A 20,222-nucleotide genomic window follows, 5' to 3' on the forward strand; every position below is an offset into this window, starting at 1 on the left:
CTTTCATAGACTGTGTATACACTATACACATATAAAAATGTTCGTTAAATAAGTCAATGGGTTGTTACATGCCTGGAGGAAGGCCACTTAAAGTGCTATCATGTGCAGATTCTAATGGCCATGGGAATAGCCCCAACCCTGGGCATAGCCTGGATCCTCTTTGAATTGTACAGAACCTCTATGTGGCAAGATGGAAATAAGCCATTGAAAGAAAAAACTGTCCCATTGATATGTTTTACACAAAAGTGTACCTGGCATAATAATGGGCCTGGCATGTATTAAACAAGAAGGTGTTTAATAAATCTACCCTGACACAGAAGAGCCATGGCCTGTGACCCAGTTTCCTGTTCGCTCGCCCTTCTTCAGAGTCCCACTTCTCACAGTGTGATTTATGGACCATCAGCATCACTTGAGAATTTGTCAGAAACATCCGACCTCAGGCTCCACCTCAGGCCCACTGAATAAGACTCTGCATTTTTAACAAGACCCCAGGTGATTTGCATACACAGTGGCATTTGAGGAGCATTAATCCAGGGGATTCTTACCGTCAGTAATTATGATTTGCAAACCATCAGCATTTCAGAAATCCCCACTGAAGTCGTACATTTATCTTCAGCTAGGTTGGCATCAAGTTTCTCTGCTTTGAGCCAGAATTCTATCAACTCAGCTTGGTTGATTATCTAAGAAGTTTCTATTTGACAATTATATATGTCTTTGATGTAAAAGAAAAAAAATGGTGGGAGTAGGGAGATCCTGGGAAATGTAACTGATACTTAATAACTGCAGTTTTCTTTGAGACCAAAATCTTCCAAAGAATGAGAAAGAGCACAAAGAAAGAAAGGATCGCAGCAACCCCACAAAGCTTTCCTGATGAGGAGGAGGGAGGCTGAGGACCCCAGCTGTGGGTCATGCTGCCGGAAGAGAAACCAAACACAAAATGAATACTAGACAAAATAACGATCACATCTAGGTCATTTCACTTAGGAAACAAATTCTCAGCTACACGCCGTTCTATTGCTCCACACGCTTCCAAGGGCTGACATTGTGAAGACAATCTTCCTAATGATTAATTGAATTTCTCACCTTTTGTGCAAATGCCTTGGCCTCTTGGCTTTTAAATAACGTCCATGAGTGAGGAAGACCCAGGACTTGGCCGAATGACTTTTCACGATGCAGCCACATCCAGGAACACTCATGCTCATAGGTTTCCTCTGCTAATGGTGAAATTCTATCAGGGATGACCTTTTGAAGGAATAAAACTCATTATCACGTGGAATGTGGTAGCTATAAAAGATCAACACTTGGAAGCCAAAGCAAAATCCCACATATGATAAATTAATTAGAAGAGAAGTTACACAAAACCAAGACCTTGCATGTGACCCTTATCTTATAATTACCTTTTCTTTAAAAGCAGAATGCAATCTTTTATGTATGAAGATGTTACTGTTGACCCCAAATGCATTAAGAGTCAAGGAGACATTTTTCACATGTTGAAAATAAGATTTGATTGAGTGCCTGCAAGTGGCCTAGAGAAATCTCATTAAACCACTGTTTATTTTAATTCCCTATAAATGGCAGGATATTAGCCATTAATTATGAACATGAAGCCAGTTAGAAAATAAGTTTTGCAACATCTAATGCTTGCTTTTCAACCTTAATTAATGTATTGTCTTCCCCACAGTTTTCAGTGTGTTAAAGCAAACAAGTACTTATGAGTTAGGTATAACTTTTCATCCCCTCCTCCTCCTTATTGTTGCTCTGTCAACATGGTTGCAAAAATCCAGATGAAAACCAGAAAATGCAGACTATTAAAGATATTTATAGGCTGCCACTATCCACAGTTACAATTACATTTATAAATCATGTGCCACTTTCACAGCAAAGCATGAATCTTATACTCTCTTTTCAACTACGACCACCACAAAACAAAACAAAATACAGTAACAGTTGGAAATGGTTTTAGCAACATTGCCATGTTCCAAAAAGCTCAAACATCTGGGTCAGTCAGCACTGTAGAAAATTGATGTATATTCTGAAACATAAATGGATAGAAAATGAAGTTCTTGAGCATTTGTATACCACTGAAATGGTATACAAATTTGAGTGTATCAAGGAAGATAGGCAGATTTTTATTCAGATGATGACTTGTAATTATTTGACAGCAGCTGTTGGGAGGCGGAAGATTCTGATTTTGGACCCAGCCACCATCATGGGAATGCAGCAATGGGTTAGCAATGTCTGTTACATGAGGGAATCGGAAAGAGATGCTACAAAAGTCCAACTGTGTCATCATACCTCTTGCTCCTAAAGTGAGTTGGTGTGTGGTAACATTCCCCCGATGACCGGCAGAGGGAGAATTAATGGGAGAGGCCAGTGAATTCAGTTCCATCTCCCAAGAGCCTTCTCTAGTTTACACGACAACCAAACACTTCAGAGGTTCAGGGCTGTCTGATCACAAATATTCATAATATGAATACTTATGCAGCCCTTCCTTACTGTTCTCTAAGTGCCTCAGTGTGTCTGCTCCTTCCAATGACCATGCAAAATAGTCATCACTGCCCTTTCCTCGGATGCATCAAACCTCAGCTTTTATGGAGAAGAAAGTGCCTCTTTGGAAGCCATAGTGGTGGCACTGGGATTCAGAGGCAGGTGTGCCTGACTTCAAAAATTTAAACTCAGTCTGGGAACCTAACAGCCTCTTGCTGTGTGATTCTGATTCCCATGGAGTTACTGCCCTGTCACATTTGTGTTTGGGATGCATGGTCTGAGCACATCCCTTCTGGCCTTTCATTAACTATTCAAGGAGTTTGTGTTGCTTTTCAGTCAACAGAGGCAGAAGATGATTCCATTCCCTCCCTCACTGTCCTCCTCTGTGTTCAAGGGACAGCCTACGACCGGGCCGCTGGCTCTGTGAAATCTGTTTTCAGTCTATTCCAGCCTTGTCTAGAATTCTCAGGAAACACCTAAGCCACAACCAGTACTTAAAGGAAGCTTGGTGGGTCTCTTCACTGTTGATGCCATTATAATGTGAAAAGATCCTACCTGTGAGCCCAGAGCAGGTGAATAGTAATGCTGTCGGCATTTTCTATTTAACAAAATACCTTGCTCGAGAAATGTATTACTTACCTTGTAGGTGGGGAGTTGTCTCGGAGCCCATCAGGTTAGTCACTGGCCCATGACTCTCTCATTTTTAATAAATAATAATTTTCTCAGTTCAGTGCCAGCCAGCTCATCTGCTTTCAAAAGATAGGCTATGACTGCTTTGTATTTCTTATATTAATAGCCCTCAGCCTCAGAGGATTAACTCTTGATGCACTGACAGCCAACTATTGCGCCCTTGGAGGTCTGCTTCTTACCCGTAGGCTGTGCGTATCTTGGAATGAAAAGCAGGGGCTTGCATTAGCTATCTGGGCTGCAGTCCACTCTCCACCCTTGCTCATTTGTATTAAATGAGAGGCAAGAAAGATTTCAAAACCACCACATCACTCATGCATTCCTTGTGTCTGTTCGTTCAGAGAACACCTGCTTGGGGCCAGACCTGGTGTCAGTCAATCTGACCTCGTCAGGTAGGCATAAGAAAGATGACCCCAAGTAAAGAGAAAGGAGAAGATTAAAGGCACCTTCCATTGGTGAAGCATGGAGGTTATGAACACAAAACTTTCAGTCACACATTGCTGTTCTAGTCCCACCTTGCCCCTTAGCAGATGACCAGGCTTGGTTCTAAGACTGATTGCTCACAGTTGTCACATCCCTGTCACACAGTTGGCACATCAGAAATGGAACTGCTGGATCCACAGGGCTGTTTCTTGGCTAAATTTTAGTAATGTTACATTCCAGAGCAGGAGTTTGCAAACTCTGATCCCTGGGCCAAATCCAGCCTGCTACTTGTTTGCGGAAAACTGGCAAACTAAGAATTGAGTAACCTTTCAAATGGTTGCATTTTAAGTGCTCACATAAATGGCTATTTAATATCCTCAATTTTGCAGGTTGGCCCACAAAGCCTAAAATAGTTACTAACTGGCCCTTTAAGAAAAAGTTTGCTGATATGAGCTCTGAAATAATCCAAGCCACATATATAATTTAAAATTTTCTGGTAGCCAAGCTAAAAGATGTAAAATGAGACAGGTGACATTAATTATATATTTTCTTTAACTCAATATCCACAGTGATATCATTTCAACATGCAGTTAATATAAAAATTATGAATGAAATATTTTACATTATTTTTTCATACCACATCTTTAAAATCCAGTGTGCATTTTGCACTTAACAGTACCTTTGAATTTGGACTCACTGCATTTTAGGTGTCAAGGAAGTACATGTGGTCTGGTAACTGCCTTCTTGGGCACTGGCAGCTCAAAGGAGTTTGAACTAATTTATGCTCCTTCTGACATTCACAGAGAATGCTCTATGTAAAATCTCCATCTTTTTTTCCTTTTCAAAATCATGGAGTACCTTGAATTTAAACCCCAAAGCCACCCCAATTTCAGATGCAGAGACTAAATTCCAAGCTGCGGTTGTGATCCCCATCTAGCAAACGTCCTGTTATGTGCTCCCCAGGGAAAGTCACTGTGTCCTTTGAATGCATGAAATGCTCATCTTTCCAGCCTGACCCTTGCTTAATCATTTCCAATTCCATTGCTGGTTATTTAACCCACAGGGGGCAGCAGTAGCTATGTATAGCAGCATACTGGCAGGGCTGACCAGTGGCCTCCATGCTCCTGGTCTTCAGAGAAGTTTCCTTAGGCTTAAAAACCTCAGCTCCCATGTGGGAGAACTGCCCTGCTCTGATGCCTGCCTGCCTGCCTGCCTGCCTCCAGAAGACCCAGGACATTTAATTCTCCGCCAGAGTCTCATCAGCTCCATGATAATAAAACAGATATGTCATAGTCATCCCAGGAAGTTGCCTCTGCAAATATCCCAGGAGATCACAGCTTTAGGCCTTTGAGCCTCTGTGTATGGCAAAGCCTCATGGGCTCGGGCCCTAAGCACGCGTCAAAACTTGCCATGATTCACTCACAGAGTGTGTCATGCATCTTTGCTGAAATGTTTGAAATACGTTCTTCCTGGGTGGCTTTTCAGGACCTTCAGTGTGACTACACAGTTTGCATGTGAAAGATGCATTTATTAAATGAATGATTGAATGGTGAATTCTTTCCAGTTGTGGTGCTCAAACTTGGACATTGGAATCACCTAGAGGGATTAATAAAAACATAAATTTCGGAGTTTAACCTCCAGAGTTTCTGAATCTGTAGGTCTGAAAATCTACATTTCTAACAAGCATCCTGAAAGCCGCAGGGCCAGAGACCACATTATACAACTTAGCCCCACTTTATTCTATTCTGGTTCTGACTGATTCATTATCTACTCTCCGACCGATCTTCCTATCTCTGAACTTCCCCCAGTGCAAACCTTCTCAGATAAGTTATCCAACTCAGAATTTATCCAACTTAAATATTTTATATGATTTTTAATAGAACACATTTTCTTTAATCTTCACTAACTTTCACTTAAATCACTTTACAAGTTTGCATGAAGATATTGAGAAAGGAAATTTTCTATCATTTCCATAAATAAAAAATCAGTATTGCTTACTATAAATAGGTGATAAGCATTAACATAAGGCATAATTATTGACATTAAAAGTATGCATCTGACTATATTGCCTAAAATTATTATACACATACCACAGTGGTATATGTAAGTCACTTTGAGAAATATTGATGAGAAAAGAGGTCAGGCCTAAAGAGAGTTTTATTTTCAAAGAACACAAATACAGTCCAGAATAATGGAAATAATAGCATCTTGGCAATTTCTGCTGCTGCCTTAGAGTAGCAGACATCACAGGCCCTTATGAGCTCTCTAATGTCCAGCTCCTGCGTTCCATAAAGCACCTGGGCTCGGTGTAGTAGGGGCCTACACAGTTCAGACTGCTTTGCGAGCAGATCCGCAGAATTAAATTCAGCCAATAAAGTCATTCTAATTTGCATTTTCATAACCCGCCCTTTCGTTCTCCAGGTGTGACTTTCATTTTTAGGACAAAATTATTCAGTCAATGGATATGCACTCCCTTTAGAGGGATGTCTATCACCCTTGAAGAATCTTATTGCCAAATCTTAATAGTCTTTCTTATAACAAAGATTCAAATTCACTATCAAGATTAAGAGGTGGAGCTTGAATGAGCTTTGCTGGAGCATCTCATGATAAAATAGATTAAAGTCTTAAAATGGGCAACCCATCGAGGAGGAACCCAAACAAATATGCAAAAAAGTATCCTTGCACTTCTCCAGGCTGTGTGGGCGCTGTGGGGTAGCCCAGAGGGTGAGTTTTAGGACTGGAAGTTAGACCACCTGGATTGTTTGTTAGCCTCCTCTGCATGACCTCAGGTGAGGGGCTGTAACTCTTACTTTCTCCATCTGTAAAAGAGTGGTAGTGAGGATGGGGAGAGAGGTTGCCTACCTTGGAAACTTGTGAGGATTGCGCACATGAAAAACTCCATGTAAAGTGCTTCCTGTGGCTTCTAGCACAGAGTAGATAAATGAAATAAGATACACGGTCTGTGTTAAGTACCCTAGATCTCTTCCAGGGCTGGTGGTTCCATAGGAGGACTCATGGCTGTGACTTGACACCATGAAAGGACATGAAGCAACTTGGGAAGTTCTGAGTATTTCCTGTAGGGGCAGGTCTAGTAGTGACAAATTTCCTTACTGGTTCGCTTGTCTGGAAAAGTCTTTATTTCTCCATCATTCGTGCATCTTCATCTTGCAGGATATAAGATTCTTGGCTGGCAGCTGTTCTGTCTGTGAGTGAGGTCTGGAGGAAACCACAACTAGCTTCCCAAGGTCCCCTCCCTGTGAGGTCACACAGAGTGTGCTTAATTCCCCCAGGAACAACTACGACAACATTCATGAAATGTTCTCTACCTGGGGAGCTCCCTAGAGACTCTGAGCTCTGGGTTTTTATCGGAGGCTGGTCACATAAGCACCATTTGCCCAATGCATGGCGGCATTCCTGACTCCCAGAAGGAAAACAGGTGTTTGGCATAAACCAAATGTACAAACATTAAGCACATACTCTTATCAATTAGAATGGTGGGAATCCTTCTGGAATCCAAGTCTCAGATGGCAGCCAGGGGCCAACCCTGCGAGCCAATGCTACAGTCTCCCATCTGCTATATTAGTTCTTTCCGCACAGCATCGGAAGCCACAAGGCCTCTCCTGACTCTCTGCCTTCATTCACAGTGCTGCCTGCCAGCCACCCTGATGCCCTCTTGTCACCTTGCCTGAAGCAAGGCCTCACCTCTGGGCCTCCTGCCACCTCTGCCTCGAATGCCCTTCCCCAAGTTTGCCTTGACCGTTTTCATCACTCTTCTCCATGTACTTTCCCTGCCCCACCACTCAGTTCAAATTTGATAGAATTTTTTCTTAAATTATCCTTCGTGCTTATTTTATGCTTGTTGCTTGCTGTCTCCTCCCTTAGAAGGAGGATGTGTTTGTATGGCAGAAGAACACATCCATCCTGTTTATTATGTTATCACTGGGGTCTAATGTTAGGAAGGGCAGGTGGGAGGTCCTCAGTATTTTCAACATGGGTGTTGGAAATTATTATGAGGCATTTCATTGCTCTCTGTCCTAAAGTATAAACAAAACCTCTACATATTTCCTGTTCATTAAAGTATTTCCTTTTGAGGTTGAAAAAGTTTTAGAAAATATTAAACTCATAGAAAATTCACCAAAATAATACCATGAAGATGTCAAGTGCCTCCGGGCTGTTCACATTTCATCTTTCCACAATTGTGCCTTCTCTGCATGAGCCTAATTCAAAACTGGCTGGTGCACGGGAAGGCTGCTCTTTATGAAGCCTGTGGTTTCATACACACCCTAGGCCACCATGGTCACCCCTGTTTTTAGCTTTTTGTCCAAGGTTCTCCCTGCAGTTCTCCAGTTCTGGGACTGATGGTACAGGTGAGCAGTGTGAGGGGCTGGGCCCTCCAGGTGCACTTTTTATCTTTTTTCACCTTGCTCTGGCCGTATGTGGTGGTCCCCTGCCTTCTCTTTCCAGTGGTGTAGCCCAGGAATCTGCATTTTTTTTCTTAAAGGGCAGGTGATATTTTAGACTTTACAGACTGTCCACTCTCTGTGATAACTACTCAACTCTGTCACAATAGTGTGACAGACAAGACAATAACAAGCTGGTAAGCATGGTTGTTTGTCTTCCAACAAAACTTTATTACAAAAACAGACAGTGGGCTGGATATGGTCCATGGGCTGTGCTTTGCCATTTGGTGGGTTAGCCAGTAGAGGATTGAGATGAAAGCTCAGGGCAAGGCAGGAGAGTACATCTCTGGAGGAGGATCTCTCTCCCTTTACTGGGGGTCACAGGTTCTTGCAGGGAGGCCCCTCCAGGGAGCTCTCTGTGGGGTCTGGAAGTCATCCCTTCTGGCCCCTTCAGGCTTAGATTGATAGAAGTGCTTCACTGTCACAGAGATGGTTCTCCCCAACCCTGCCTACCTTTGCTAGTCCCTGTACCTATCTCTTCTCAGAAAGCTCAATTTCAGCTTAAGTGTGCCTTCAGTCTTCTGCTGAGATTAGGGCATCTGGGACTGCAGGGGTCTGTGGGAGGTGGGAATTTTGATACTAAAACCCTGACAGTCCCCGGCGAGCCAAGATGAGTAATCATCTAGCTGGACCCAGCCCTTCCTCCTTCCCGTCCCTTTCCCACTGCCCCCGTGCTGGCCCACAGCTCCTCCCACTTGGCTGACAGTCTAGCTGGCCATCTTGCAGACATAGTGGCCAGATGGGGCCTGTGTCCATCACAGTGTGCACCTCTCTGCCCTTTGTCCTTGGAATAAAGTGTTTAACTTTTTAGGGAGACTCTAATGTAGCCCCCAGCTTTGTATAGAGGCTCTTCACACTATATTTTGCAATGCATAATTTTTGAAGATGATCTCCTCTCTCAATTTTACTTTGGTAGAAATATGCTATTTTTTTCATGAGAAAAATAAGACTTACTTTGAAAGAGCAGTAGGATTAGCAGACACTTTGAAATAGTACATTAATCCTGCTTGGATTGAAAATATCTAAAAGACTGACTCATGAAATTTCTGGTAATTGAACTTCTCTGGACTCAAATATACATGCAGAAAAAATATATATTCCTACAAACTATTTCAGCTCAGATGTTTATTTTTTTTCTTTTTAGTTCAAAACCTGACAAACGTTTGCTTGGTGGGAAGAGGAGAGCACTTTTCCACATTGAAATTTAATGCTGTCATGATAACAGGAAGGGTTTTTGACTTTGTCTATTTCCATATATACCTTTTTTGTTTGTTTTTAGTAGAAAGATGTAAGAGGCCAAGGAGAGGGAAGTCCTCAGTCTGAGGAGTCCAGCAACAAGCCAGCTTTATAGCTTTATCACCCTAAAATGTCTGTGCTTCAGAGTAAGTGGGCTAAAGAGGAAGAGTCTAAAAAAAAAAAGTTAACTTGACTATCAGAGCAGGCTGACTCAGGTCCCTGGAATCTAGAAGACAGTAACTGTGGAAGCAATTTTGCAGAGGAGATGCTAGGGACTTTTTTATGGCAGTGGAAATTTTGCTGTAACACAAATGATTTTCCTGCAACCTATTCCAGGGAGACTTTTCCTGAGTGTATTAGTAGTTGAAAAGGGGAAGCTCAGGTGGCTGGGGAGGCCAGAAAGGTGACATTAGGAATGAAGAGGCCTGGGTATAAGACAAATCTAAGTAAAAACACAAATACAAATCAAAAATCACTTTTAAGTTGACTATAAGGCAAAAGACAGCATAACTGGGATAATAAAAAAAATAGATTGTAAATGGAGCTGCAATAAACAGTCTAGTGCAAATGTCCTTATGATAAAATGATTTTTTTTCTGGGTACATGTAGCTCAATTTACAATCACCAAAATGTGGACATAGCCTAAATGTCCACCTACCCAGGAACGGATTAACAAGCTATGATATATGTATACCATGGAATACTATGCAGCCATTAAAAGACAGAGACTTTACATTTTTTGTATTAACCTGGATTGAGTTAGTACACATTCCTCTTAGTAAAGCATCACAAGAATGGAGAAGCAAGAATCCCAGGTACTCAGTTTTAATGTGAAGCCAGTAGACAGTCTAATACATGCCCACATAAGAGGAAACCTCAAATCAATTCAAGGTGGGAGGCAAGGTTACACCACTGAGCGAGTTCTTCAGAATATGAATAATTGGCATGTAAAGAGGAATGATTCCAAACAAACATTTGGGAAAATTGCTATCTTGACTGTGTGTTAGACAGTTCATTTTTCAAGGAGGGGAAGCGAGAAAGGAAAGGGGGTCATGGTGTATGGACACAATTATAAGAGGGACTTTACCTAACAAATGCAACCAGCGTAACCTAATTCTTTGTACCCTCAATGAATCCCAAACAATTTAAAGGAAAAAAAAGGCAAATAGTACTTGTTGCTGGGGATGAATCGGGACAGACGTGCACTAGGAGGTCTCTGGAAACGAAGCCCTGTCCACCAGAGGGACATCCTTATCGCCCTTTCTTTCCCCAATTCCAGAGCTGCTTAGTGAAAATCCTTGATATTTAAATGTTAGCAACTTGTCTATAAACCAAAGGCCATCTAACAGAAATATTGGCCACACGGGGCCTGCCAGCCATCATAATTTGCAACCCCTCTGTTGGTGCATATTTGCCCTTGGAACAAAGCCTGTAGCTGGTTTGGGACTATCTAGGGAGAAGCTAGTGTGGCCCACACGTCTGTGTTCAGAACATCAGTCTGAGACTACAGTCAAACTTTCAAGGTCAAATTGATTATCCTCCAGCTTAGCAACACAGAAGCTCCCTAATTATGTGAGAAGGCAGGATTATCTCTGATCATTTGAGCCAGAACTCTGGCTAAAACATCAAAAGCAATATTTAAATAATACACAGTAACGAATCGAGGATTCATTGCATTTTCTCTTACTATAAAACTCAATTGTGGTGGCCCATTTTGCTCCATTAGTAGTAGTAACTGATAGGTAGGTCAACCCTATCCCCTACTACAAAATGTCACTCTGAGAAAGAGAGAAGCTCTACTTTGTGTCACAGTGGTTCATACTCATGAAGGCCCTGCAAAAATTCAAGCAAGTTCTGGACTCAAACAACTCAGAATTAGGAACTCACACACACAGTTCTGGTCTGAGGCTGCTTGCCTCATGACAGCAAATTGTAACCATCTCTTCTGAGTATCCTGCTCTATTCAGTGATTCCACTATCACTTTGGAATTGGCCATGATGGGAGTACTCACACCATGGAAACTGTCAAAAGTTACAAATAAAGGCATTTCTTTTTTTGCAGTTTTTGGCTGGGGCTAGTTTTGAACCCTCCACCTCCGGCATATGGGGCCGGCACCCCACCCCTTTGAGCCACAGGCGCCGATCAAGGCGTTTCTTTCCTAGAGAGCTGATGGTTAAACACTCACCAGGACTCTACTGGGTACCCTTCACTGCTGGCTGGGTTCCCTCTGTTTCTTCCTTGAGACATCATATCACTCACTATCTTCCTTTACTCTGGCAACAAGCCAGCTTTACAACTTTATCACTCTAACTTTAAAATTAAAGTTGTTATGAAAGACAAGGCATTTTTTTAATCATCAGGGTAACTCACTTTTGAGACAGCTGAGTCCTTTTTAGTATTAACTAGTAGCTTCATAGAAGAGGGAATTCGAAGACCATTATTATTTGTAGTTCTTCACACTGGACATTTGGCTTGCTGTATCAGGTTGCACAAGCAAAATCAACTAAATTCGTGTTGTCCAGAGCAGGACTTTCTCTAGAGACCTTATTCACTTCTACCTGGGCACTGAGTTAATTATGCCTTCCTTTTTTGCTGTTTCCACTAGATTACTTATTTCCTTTCTAAACTTTGAATTGTGTTTTCAAAAGGAGGTATTTGCATGTCAGTCTTTCCTATTACTTATTTTTGTCTACTGTGTTGGCATTGACACATAGTGGATACTCAATCAAGGTTACACCACTGAGTGGGTTCTTCAGAACATGAATAATCGCCATCTAAAGAGGAATGATTTCAATTCCTTTTGATTCCAAACAAATTGGGAAAATTTCTATCTTAACTGTGTATTAGGCAGTTTGCTTATAAAGAAAAGATGCATATTCTTACACTCTGTCTCCAGGGCAGGTGTATTGCTTGCTGCATCACACAAACCAGTCCTTACCTTCAAAATCAATTTTTGCTTGGTTTCTTTCTTTTCTTCTGGCACTTTTCAGAGTGAGAAACTTTAGCAGAAAAAAACAAAAAACAAAAGAAACAGTTTTTAACAAGATAGACATTTAGTTCAATAGAAGAATTCTTCTAGTGTGAAAAATAAATTATAAAAAGGACTTTGCCTCTGAAAGATAATTAATAAAAAGCTTCCCATGTGATGGCGAGTCTGACATCTTGTCTAATGTCTGGCAGAGAAGAAAGTGTTGAGAGTTACACAGTTGGAATAAAATGTTCCACTTCATAACCAGGCCAAGTAGGATCTGATAATTATTTCTAAGCAAGAAAAGGTCATAGTCTAATTGTTAAATTGACGCAGTGTCAGGCTTTGGCTATGTAACTGTTCACCATCAGTGAGGTCTTCATTAGGCTTTCCTGATTTCACAGGTACATATTGTCAGGCATGTGGATGATCATGAAGTTACTCCCTCTGGGTGATTTTGGACTATACTTGTTTGTATGGAACTGTTCCATTCCCTCATGGGCTGTGGTAGGTTCAGTAACAGTCCCCTAACACACTCACATTCTAATCCCCGGAATGTGCGAATGTTACCTGGATTACTTAAGTGAGCCTGATATGATCACGCCTGTCCTTATAAGAGGGAAGTAGGAAGATGCAGAGGTAGAAACAGAAGATGCCGCAATGGTGGCAGAGGAGAGACAGAGAGAAACAGACAGGGAGATGCTGCTGGCTGCAAAGATGGAGGAAGAAGGCCTGGAGCTAGAAGGGAAGTGAAAGAAAACAGATGTCTTGAAGGAACATAGCCCTGAGGGCCTATGTGGACTTTAGAACTATAAGATAATAACATACCTTTTAAGCTTCTAAAACCACGGTAGTTTGTTACAGCAGCAATGTGTAACCAGTATGTGGTTTCCCAAAATCAGAGCCTGAGATGAGGATGGGGCACAGATCATTTTCTGTGGGAGGAGATTTAAGAAGCAGCATTGAGGGGCAGGCGGGTGAGGCAGGGCAGGAGAGAGAGAACCAGTATAATGAGCAATCACTAGGATCACTGCTGCAGACAGCCAGGGGTCAGGCCACTGGTACCTCCAGAGGCACATGGACTGTCTCTCAGAGGCGTCTGTCTGGAACAAGGCAGGTGGGGCATTTAACCAGCTGTCATTTTCTATGGATCGAGGGCTGTACCCAGGAGCATTAAATCCTCCTCATTTTTCATCTCTGCTTGCCCTCATATTAAGTGGGCTCTTGTAGTATAGGAGAAAGCTCCAAAGCAGAGTGTGAAGATATTGAGGGCACTGTAAGGGGAAGGCCCAGGTGCCAAGGAAACTGCCTGGTGGTGGCAGCTGAAAACAAAGGCTTATGGAGGTGATGGACTCCCCTGCCAGAGCTTTCCTTCATCGGACTGAACCCTCACATTCCAGACCTGTTCATTTACTAAGTTCCTAACTGCTGTCTCTGTGGACTCAGGGTTTTGTATGTGGATGAGACAGGTTGTCCAGTGCCTAACATACAGTAGGTGTCCATTATTTCCCCAGTTGAATTTCCTGGGGCTGCTAAGCAGGCTCACTCAGAAGTACCTATTATCAGGGTTCTTTTGCTTGACTTGAAGGAAGCAGGTCTCATTTGGCATTTCGCACCATTAACTTAATTCCTAAAATTTCATAAATAGATGCAAATACCACCAATTCTGGTCAGGCACAGCCTCTGCTTTCTACTAAAGGTCAACCAGCAAGCCAAGTCTTCCTCAGTGCATTAACTGAAATTTTTATAAAATTGTATTTTTCCATTTAAGTTTTCCAATGGAGACTACCTGTTTAATCTTGGAATCTCAATAGTAAATAATTCCATTTAAACAAAAATTGTGATTTCATTGACTAAAGAAATTAATGAAAAAATGAACACAATGACTCTGTCATAATAGTGAATCAAAATGCCCCAGAACTTGGACAATTACTAACACAAACACCACCCCGAGCAGTAAGTAGCCCTGAAAGTGGAAGAAAGACCTATGACTCACAAAGGCTCAGATGATTGTTAGCATTTTTTATCAATAGAGCATTTTAAATTAAGATATGCACCCTTAATAGACTACAGTGTAGGGCGGCGCCTGTGGCTCAGTGAGTAGGGCACCGGCCCCATATGCCGAAGGTGGTGGGTTCAAACCCGGCCCCGGCCAAACTGCAACAAAAAAATAGCCGGGCGTTGTGGCGGGCACCTGTAGTCCCAGCTGCTCGGGAGGCTGAGGCAAGAGAATCACGTAAGCCCAAGAGTTAGAGGTTGCTGTGAGCCGTGTGACGCCACGGCACTCTACCTGAGGGCGGTACAGTGAGACTCTGTCTCTACAAAAAAAAAAAAAAAAAAAAAAAAATAGACTACAGTGTAAAAATAATTTGTATGTATACAGGGAAACCAAAATATTCATGTGACTTGCTTCATTGTGTTATTTGCTTTATTGCAAGGTCTGGAATGGGGCCTGCGGTATCTCTCAGGTATATCGGTGCACACAGCTTCCTTTTAATTAATTTGAGGAAAAGATTCTGGTTAGTGTTCTATTATAAATAATGTCTAGGATGTTGGTTTCACATCTTGTATAAAAGTAACAACCAGATACACCAAACTAAAAGTATTATCTCTGTTTACTTTCCAAGAATTACATAATTATTTCTAAGTGTTTGTTACCTTAATGGCCAAGAAGGTGGCAGGTTTTCTGTGTTCCAGGGTCTATAAATGCCAGAAACCTTTTAAGGGGGTCAGACTCACTAGACTTGAGGATGCCACGAGTGTATACTCACAGTGACTGCATCGATGCATGTGTGTGTGCGCGTGTGTGCACATGTGTGTGTCTTGGAAGTGTTACTTTTCCCCATGCTTCCTCTGTAAGGTAGTTTGCCTTTATAAATCCTTCTAGGATTCTAGGTTTCTGGTCCCCAGGGGGATAAAGAATCAAAACATACTGCCATAACATTTTTATATCCGATAAGTCAGAGATAGTATCCTTTCCTCCCTGCCAATCTAAGACCCTCCAAACTGATTCCAATAGACCAACTTAGACAAGAGTAAGCCAGAGGTATTTAGTGATGAGGATCAGGTCACTATCTGTCCACATTAATAGCCACAGGCAGAGTCAGTCAATGAAAGGAAAACAAGGAGCCAGGAGAAACTAGTGAGCTCGTTTAGAAAATACCTTTTTTAGAGCTGGTTCAAGAGAGGATGAAATCTGAAATTGTTCACAGCCTGTTGAGATAGTTATTTGTGACAGGAAGTTTCTCTCTTTTTATTTGTGGCTTCTTTAAAGAGAGTTGTGTTAAGCTTTTCTTTATTTCCAATATTTCTCGTTGGGTTTGGGACATTCCTGTGATGTCAGTGGTAGTGAAGACCTTTCTGCCCTTGTTCTTTTTGTGTTTAGTATATAGTCAGCTGTGTCAGCGGCTGTGACAAACAACCTCAATCAGAGTGACTGTGCACGGGTGGTGTGAATGTTCCCTTTGGGGGCAGCTCCCTGGGCATTGCCTGCTTACAGTGACCTGACTTCTGGGCTCTTCCTTTTGAAAGAGTCCACCACCTTTAGAGTCCTCTTTGCTATTTTCATGAATAGGACAAAAGAGGGGCTAGGACTAGAAGTGGAACATTCTCTCAGCCTCATTCTGTTGACTAACACTTAGCCTCATGGCCAAAATTATTGTGATGAAGCCAGAAGCACAGGGTACAGGTCCCATTGTGGCAAGTAGCCAAAGGCTAATGGCAAGAAGGATTCTGAGCCCGAAGAGCCCATCTCCAAATTCTAAAGCAGTGGTTTTCAACCTGTGGGTTTTGACCTACAGGAACTATATTAAAGGGTCATGGCATTAGGAAGGTTGAGAATCACTGCTCTAAAGCATACGTCACCAACTCAGATGCCTAGAGGGCCAGGTGAGTGTTTAACTAAGTCGAGTGCTCAGGGACTGTAACATAGGGAGGGAGTGGCCCTGACAAGGATAGCTTACAGAGGCACACCCTGTATAACATGATAATTGACAGACTCATGATATCCCTATCCCCCAAATTTTACATGTTCCCAAAGAGACCTGTATTTATCCCTTTTTTTGTATATAAATTTTATTTATGGCCATAAGTTTTGACCAGAGAACCAAACATCCAAGTCTCATTTGTCATTTTAAAAATGTGCTCTAAATTGTTTGAGTTATTTAATATTAACTTCCATGTGCAAAACGCTGTATCACTGACGTGTATGTGACAAACTTACGATATTTAAAAGTTCTCAAGGATGTCTGGGAACTGGATTTTGCAGCATAGCTATAGCTAGATCCAAATTTAGTTTGGTATTGCCATAACTTTTTCACAAAAGTCAGAACAACTGAAAAATTTAATAGATATTTTGACTTGAAAAAAAGATGTAAGGAAAAGATAATTATGAAGTTTTTCCTTTATAATGTGAAATGTTATCAAGATTTAGCTGTATTTTGTATGATTCTTAGAGTTGTACAATGTTTTATTTCTGAGAAGCATTTTGAAATTCACAAGGCATTAATTTGTGATACATTTTACTAGAAAATGTATCATGTTTACCACATATACAATGTAAAAACTGTGTGACACACAGATTATGCTCATGTTAGATTTCTAAAACATATTTTTCCTTAGTTTAAGAGGTTAACTTGTTTGTTTCAAAGCAATTAATAGAATAATTTCTAAAGAATTTTTTGAAAACAACTTTAAATTTTAAAAGATTTAAAACCAAGTTTTTAATATAATTTATGGTGACAAGACTTTCTTTTGACTTGCACACTAACTCCAAAATGAATGGAAGACTTAAAATGCAAAACGCAAGACAGTATCATAAATCTGACTCTGATGAACTCACATATAAAATGAGTTAATAAGGGTCATGGCATTAGGAAGGTTGAGAACCACTACACTACTACAGGATCTAAAATAAAATACCCTTAAACCATTAATTTTGGTTAATGTATTTATCTTCTACACTGCATTTATTCTATTTTATGCATACAGTTTGGAAATGTAAAAGGTCACTAATAGTTGTAATCTATAACAGTTATTTATTGTTTCAAGTTAAATTTTAACTTTAAATAATTACATTATGAATTTTTTTAACATTTCATAATATTACAGGGGTACACACATTTTGATTATGTATTTTGCTTTTATACATTTTCTATTAAAGTTATAAGTGTCCCCTGTACTCAGAATATATGCATTTCACCCATTGGGTGTGAATTTACACTGTTTCCCAACCCCGCTTCCACCTACGTTATGACTTTTTTAAATGCCTCCCTTCTAGACGATAGCAATTTTTAACACTTGACTACTTATCTTGTTTAGTACCTTTCTAATTGTTTCTGGACAATGTCTAGCAAAGTCCTCACAAAATCCCAGGTGTATTTGTGTTTGTGAATCAGTGAATGGATATTGCATGAGTAAATGAATGAGTGATTTGAATAGTCCTTAGCTCACTAAGTCACCCTTACCTAGGAGGGCACTGCATGTTTTTATGTTACAAATCAATAACATATTTTGACTGATAGAGAGAAAACTGGGCCTTTGGGAATTCCCCACCACTATCACCCTCTGTGATAAGGAAAAGATATTTTTTTCCTTTATAACTTTAGAGGAATCCTGCACAGACTCTGCCAAGTAATGAGGGCAGAGACGGAGCCCATAGACGGGCAAAGACAAGAGCCCAAGTTGGCCATGGCACCGTGCCCCTCCTCCCTGACTGCGCTCACTCTCGGGCCTTGATTTCTGCATTTGGTCTCCTGGGAGAAATTTCATCTCCCTTCTTTGTACCAGTGGGATGACCGTGTCCTGGTCTGAGTTTTGAGCGCAGGATCAGCCAATTAGAAGGTTAGTGTGTAATTGTAGGCACTGGGTACCTGGAGGCAACCCTTGACCATTTGTTGCTTTACTAAATTAGGGTTGGCCAGTAATAGATTTTTTGCTTGCAAAATTGCTGGCAAATTGTTCTGAGACCTGAATCTGCATTCTGTGTGCGTGCCACTTGGGATACTGGCATAGTAACTGTTTCAGAAGTGATTTAACCAGAGCCCATTCTCCAGGCAAGGGGTAGTTTCACACGCAGGGCAGCACAGATGCCAGGCTGCAGCATCCTTCCTCCTTTGATTTGAGAGAGATGATGTCGGTCAGGGTGATGACTCTCCTATTTCAATTTCTCTGAAGCTGTGCAGGCTGGCCATGCTGGGAACCTCCTGAGATTGCTTCTTGCTTTTCCTCAGGGTTCAGTGCATTTCAGAGGCCTGGCATTTAGAGAGAAGGCCCAGCTCCGTGGCTTCCAACCTTTTGTACACCCCTTTGAGTTTGCTGGTGGGGATGATAATGAATTTTCCACAACTGCCTGTGTGTAGTGGGTAGATGTGTGGGGTATTGGATTAAATCCCTGTTTTCTAAAAACAGAGTTGAGGATTTGAATGCAAGTAGTTTATTTGGGGGAAAATTACCAGTGGGGGATGAGGAAAGGGGCCACAGAAGAGAAGGCAGCTCATGAGGGTGAGCTATCAAGCCAGAAACTACGCTGGACAAGGGAGCTCAATCCAGGTAGAGAAAGGTCAGCAGGACATGCCCCTCTGGGTCATCTCCCCTGGGCAGTCTGGGGAATTTACACGCCACGTTCTAGTGGTTATTGGGCAAAGGCTGCTCCTGGTGATGGTAAGTTCCAAACACTCTCTACTGACACCACATTTGCTACAACTTTGAGGGTAATATCTTGGGACAAACCGTGAGAAGTCTTGCCCTCTAATGTGGAAGGTCTGAGAAGAATGAGCAGAGTTATGACAGTGGCCGAATCATAAACCATGTGAACCCGAATTTGAATTCTGACTCCACCTGTCCTAACTGTAAGGTCTTAGATAAACTTATTAACCTTTCTAGAATTTCAGGCCCATCTTCAGTGAAATGCATCTTATAATACTTACAGGGCTGGTGCGATTAAATGAGATTATGCATACAATAGATTCAGCACAAAGGTGGCCGTATAATAAGGGCTCAGAGACGTTTGCTTTTAGTTGTCAGGTGTTATGGAGCATCTATCCCAGTGTGTGACAGGTGCTCAGTAGGAACAAGTGGGGAAGGGGCAATCCTTGTCTTCACAGGACTTAAAGTCTTGGCCTAGCAAATCTTAAGACCATTTCTCGATTTCACTAAGTTATAGCTTAGCCAGAAAGATGTCACACGCTTGTATGTTCCAAAGCATCTAACTTTATTTTTGACCACCAGAGGAACTCTCCTAAGAATTTTCAAGTAATGGTAGGTTTTTAATTTTCTTGTAGCCAAATTTATAAAAAGAACAAGAAACTGGTAAAAAATCATTTTACTATCACTTGTGCTTTGTTAGTTCCCTAGGTAAAATATTATTTCAACATGTAATTAATATAAAATTATTATATTTCACACACTTTTTAAAATTTCATCATCAAGACCCAATTTGTAGTTTGTATCTAGGACATCTCAGACCAGCTGCATGTTTAGAGCTTAGGAGCCACCGATGGCTCATGGCCACCATATTGGGCCATGATAAAGACCTAATGGGCCATGGATTCTTTTTAGAACCAACTTCCTCACAATAGTTACATTTTGTTTTTCTTGCTCTTCATAGATGGAAAAGATCCTTTGCATGTATAAAAATGAATTTGGTTTTAGCTTGGGCATCATAGCAAATTGACAGTTTCTGTAATAAAATTTCACACATGGAAACTATGGTGAGAACCTTAGCAGGTGTAAAAAAATCTGACGAAGTTATTTCTTTAACTGCAACTTAATGAAAACTTTAGCAGCTGTTCCCATTTGTGTGTTTTCCAAAGATCATTGGCCGAATGAATTGTTGGCAGGCACAGGAGAAGTATCAAGTTACTTCTTCATTTGGGAAATGAAATTAAAGCCTCCACTTATTTCCAAAAGTCACAGATTTGGTGTAAGTTAACAGGGCAAACACATATGCTGCTATTAACAT

General features: G+C 41.3%; 1 protein-coding gene across 5 annotated transcripts in view; it reads left to right on the forward strand.

The window, feature by feature from the left end:
- Positions 1 to 20,222, forward strand: part of CDH13 (cadherin 13) — a 1,454,811-nt gene that overhangs the window by 625,853 nt on the left and 808,736 nt on the right. The window lies entirely within an intron of this gene.

This window comes from Nycticebus coucang, chromosome 2, assembly GCF_027406575.1.
Source record: "Nycticebus coucang isolate mNycCou1 chromosome 2, mNycCou1.pri, whole genome shotgun sequence".
Taxonomy (NCBI): Eukaryota; Metazoa; Chordata; class Mammalia; order Primates; family Lorisidae; genus Nycticebus; species Nycticebus coucang.